At 32.1% G+C, this 4,937-nt stretch overlaps 1 long non-coding RNA gene across 1 annotated transcript; it reads right to left on the bottom strand.

The window, feature by feature from the left end:
- Window positions 1–1,463: 1,463 nt before the first annotated feature.
- LOC107809951 (uncharacterized) lies at window positions 1,464–2,255 on the bottom strand. Its single transcript, XR_001653523.2, has 2 exons — window positions 2,116–2,255; window positions 1,464–1,909 (listed from the first exon to the last, which is right to left on the bottom strand). It is a non-coding gene; the product is annotated as an uncharacterized LOC107809951 (long non-coding RNA).
- Between the last annotated feature and the right edge of the window lie 2,682 nt (window positions 2,256–4,937).

Genomic DNA, 4,937 nt, shown 5'->3' with positions numbered 1-4,937 from the left:
ACAGTATTACCTAATACACTTATACGCAGTGCATAGTATAGCGTAAGTATATATATATTATATATATATAAGCTATATTCGATACAGTATTACCTAATACACTTATACTTAGTGCATAGTATAGCGTAAGTATATATATATTATATATGTAAGCTATATTCGATATAATATTACCTAATAGACTTATACTCAGTGCATAGTATAGCGTAAGTATATATATATTATATATATATAAGCTATATTCGATACAGTATTACCTAATACACTTATACTTAGTGCATAGTATAGCGTAAGTATATATATATATATATATATAATTCTCATATTGGGCAAAAATCACGTGCTTACAATATATATAAGTTATATTCGATATAATATTAGCTAATAGACTTATACTCAGTGCATAATATAGCGTAAGTATATATATATATTTACCTAACCTGTCCAGGACGTACCTGCAGTCAATTAGCATAGTACTAGCACATACAAGTACTTTCAAGACTTCTTCAGGAAGTTTTTGTAAATCCCAAGACTACTTTTAAATAAAAGACAACACATTAATTTTGAAAAGAAAAGGCTACAGATTGAATACACACACACACACACACACACACACACACACACACACTTTATGTAGAGAGAGAGAGAGAGAGAGAGAGAGAGAGAGACACGCACGATTCGTAGTACTATTCATCCCTTGTATTACAAAAGTATTAACGGCTTACATTTATATTATTTAGATAGTAAATACAAAAGTGATTTTTAATTTTGACCATTGTTGACCTGAATAGAGACCAACTTTGGTCGCCATTTATTCAAGAATTTAGTTTAGCGACCAAAGTTGGTCGCTATATTTAAATCAGATTTAATTATATTTCATATAATATTTAAATTAATAATATAATTATTAAAATTGTATAACTGGGTCCCATTTAAGCGACCAAAGTTGGACGGTATCTTCCTACCCTTTAAGTTGCGACCAACGTTGGTCGCAATTTTTATATTATATATATTTATATTTTATAATTTTTTTAAAATAATAATATAATTATTAAAATTTTGTAGGTGGGTCCCACTTTAGCGACCAACATTGGTCACTAATCTCAGTAAATGTTTGATCAAGAAAGTCTGACCAGTCCAGTCAACATTTTGACTAATATAGCGACCAAGTAGCGACCAACCTTGGTCGCTATTTTGTTTCTTTTATATATTTTATTATTTTCGCTAGTTTAGCGACCAACTTTGGTCGCTTTTTCCCACAGACCAACTTTGGTCGCTAAATTTTGGTCGCTTTTTTCCGGATTTCTAATAGTGGCAGCCTTACCCTGCATTTCTGCAAGAGGCTATTTCCATGGCTCGAATCTGTGACCTCCTGGTCTTACGGCAGCAATTTTACCAGTTACGCCAAGGCTCTCCTCTTGAAGCATAAATCATTATAAATAAATAAAAACTAAAAACAAACATAAATTACATATGCATAATTTTATTAATAAGGTAAATGCATGATGAATCATACAATTTCTTACCCAGCCAACTTTTGTAGTGGAGTTTATTGTAATTTTAAAATAAAGAGTTGTTCACTTGACTTTCCTTATTATACATATAAATTATGGAAGACAAGCAACTGAAGAACACATTAAACAACACAGAAACCCAACTGTATAATGGAGATGTGTAGAAGAGCCTGTCTCCACTACACACTAATCAAATGTCAGACACATAGGGCCACCAAGTGTAGCAGAGAATCCACAAGCGCAACAAACCCAACAATCGTTGCAATCCAAGCTAGATTTACAAGATCTAAAACAAGTATTGAGTTGTGGGAGTAATCTCTTCCTCATTCCTAAGAGATTATGATCAACATCCAGTGCAGCTTCGACTTTTGTGTTTGTCAAGAGGACCACCTTTGCTATAAATATTCATCATTACAATAATTAATTTTTTTAATAATATAAAAAAAATGACATACATATAAGTGTTATTCAGTGAATCAGATGCATATCCGTGCTTTAATTTGAAATATGTACAGTCACGTATATATATAACTACATACAAAGTAAAAAATGTAGATAATATATAATTATAATTTAGAGTTATGAAGTAAGTGGTACTTACTAGTTGCCACCATAATGAGAATAGCGAGCACAAAAGAATGCTTTAGCAACATCATTGGAATAGTATTTCACACTTAATTATGAATGTTTTGGAGTGGCTAATTACTTCTAAAATGTCGTAATTTATAGACCTCCTTGAAGTCAAACTACTTCTCTTGCATGTGCCATAGTTGCTTTATTTTTTGCTTTTATAGATTATTTATTATCTTGCTTTAATGTTCACTTCAAGCATGTGCTGTCCTCCCATTTTAGAATTGGATATTGAAGAAGTATTATAGAGTTAAAGTACTTCCTACTTGCCCTCTATTAAAGATAGCAAGTTGGTCTGATTTCAGAGATTCTTATAAAGGAATTTTCTTAGAGCTGATGAACAACAGTAATAACGAAAGAGATAAATAAATTTTCTATAATATCGAGTGAAAGAGTAAAAGTTCAAATGAGATTTAATTGTGGGAAGAAGGGTATTTACAGGATAAGATAATCAAAACTGGCCCTTATGTCTCTTGCACACGTTTTATGGATTAACTGCAGTAAATGCAAATATCGTTTGTTACACTTAGCTGAGTATAAATGCTAGACGTGGTTAATGAAGAATCCCAAATATATCAAGATCTGATGGTTCCGAGAATGTATCTACTTGGATGCCTTTGACAATCCTGATCTGGATCGCCTTTGACTGAAGAAAATAAAAGGATTCTGGGACCGGCTTCTTTGGTCTTCAGTCTTCGAACAAGTAAATCTGGAAGACTTAGCACTAGCGGTGTCGATGGATATTCGAAAACCGACTAAACCGACCGAATCGTACCGCACTGAATCGATTTTAGGTTTTTTTTAGGAAATCGTAGGTTTTTATATAAATCTATAACCGCACCGATAATTAGGGTATGTTTTTTATTTTATAAAAATAAACCGAAAAAATACCGAACCGTACTGAATAAATTTTATATGTGGAAAGTATATTTATTTAGTAAGTTTAAAAATAATAATGCATTAAATTTTTTTTGGGTCTTGGAATTATGAAAACTATTACAAGCCAACAAGTAATTAAACTCAAAATACTAATTCCTAAAACCTATTATGCTACTTCTACTTCAACCAAGTTATTTCAAGTATCTTTATTAGCAAGACACAAAGTATTCTAGCGATTATGAGTAGCAAACTACAATGTATTGAATATGTTTCCTTTCATATAATTTAGATTTATCTTTTTGAATATTTAATCTTCTATAGACTTTATTCTTGAGTCTCACCTTGGTATATCTTTCAACTCGTGTGATTTATATTTTCTTTGCCTTTGTTTGATTTCTTTTACGTTGTTGTAGAATAGTTGACAGATCTATACTCTAGCCATCTTTTTTTTTAATTCATTACCCTTTAAACAGTAAAAATGTCTAGAGAGTTTTGGTAAGTCCTATAAAAAACGTATGTTATTGCATTCTACTTCTATTGGTGAATTTTACATGACATTAAAAAAAATACTAAAAATTAACTGAACCGTACCGATACCGGAGAGAAACCGACATGATTGGGACGGTTTCGAAAAATCTAATTTTGGTTATACATAATAGAATAACCGAAAAAATACTATGATACAAATTTTATAAAATAACCGGCTGAACCGAACCACTGACTAGAAAATTAACTACTTAGCACTAACTAGAAAATTAAAAAGAAATACTTGCCACGAGTTGATTTTCGAGTCGGTCACGTGTCGTGTGCACTTTTTACCATACAGTTGCCAAAAAATGACCTCAAAATTTATAGTAATTTAATTGGACCCCTTCCCCGTCCTATTTAAAGTCTTTTATCTTTATCTTCCTCATTTTAGCATAAAATTTAAGTTAATCTATTAATCACTTATTGTCGAAGCAATAATAATAATAATAATAATAATAATCATTTAATAATATGTTCATTTATTTAGCATCTTGAAATCAAAAGTACCCCCGTTGTATCTTCCCATAAAAACGGATCTAAATAAGGTCAACTCATTAATTTAATATGGGCAGCAACGAAGCCCATTAATTATATTAACGCTTCTTTCTCAAAATGACTCAAGACAAATTATTTGAAAACACTATCAGCTTTTGGAATAATTAGTTTTTTCACAATTAAGATAGTTTCAGGCCATGCAGGTATAAAATAAACACTAAGGAGTTTAAAAATTTAAAAAGTTATATAAGTTGTAACGACCCGACCTATCGTTTTGAACTTTAGCGCTCCGTTCAGTGATTTAAGGTCTTGAAAAGCTTCATATTATGTACTATCACTTGCGCGAAGGGTCGTTTTCGATTCTCGGGCAATTCAAGATTGATTTGGAAGAATGATTATTGTTTTAGAGGCTTAAGTGGTAAGAGTTGACCGGAATATGACTTTTGCATAGACGACTCCAGAATGGTGTTTTAATGATTCCAATAAGTTCGTATGGTGATTGTGGATTTTGAAGTATGCCCGGATTTAGATTTGGACGTAAGTGGGGTGATTTGATGCTTTTTCGCAAAAGTTGGAAAGTTGAAGGTTTGGAAGGTTGAGAGGTTTGATCGGGAGTTGACTTTGATGTTATCGGGTCCGGATTATTATTTCGGAAGTTGGAATAGGTTCGTTATGTCATTTGTAGCTTGTGTGCAAAATTTGAAGTCATTCCGAGTTGATTGATGAGGTTCGGCATGAGTTTTGGAAGTTGATAAAAGTTCATGAAGGTTGATTCGAGGTGCGATTCATCGTTTTGATGTTATTATGTGTAATTTGAGGCCTTGAGTAGGTCCGTGTCGTGTATTATCACTTGTTAGTATGTTGGGACGGAGCTCTGAGGGGCCCGGGTGA

This window comes from Nicotiana tabacum, chromosome 10, assembly GCF_000715075.1.
Source record: "Nicotiana tabacum cultivar K326 chromosome 10, ASM71507v2, whole genome shotgun sequence".
Taxonomy (NCBI): Eukaryota; Viridiplantae; Streptophyta; class Magnoliopsida; order Solanales; family Solanaceae; genus Nicotiana; species Nicotiana tabacum.
The sequence above is the reverse complement of the archived record's forward strand: the minus strand, read 5'-3'. Positions and strand labels throughout refer to the sequence as shown.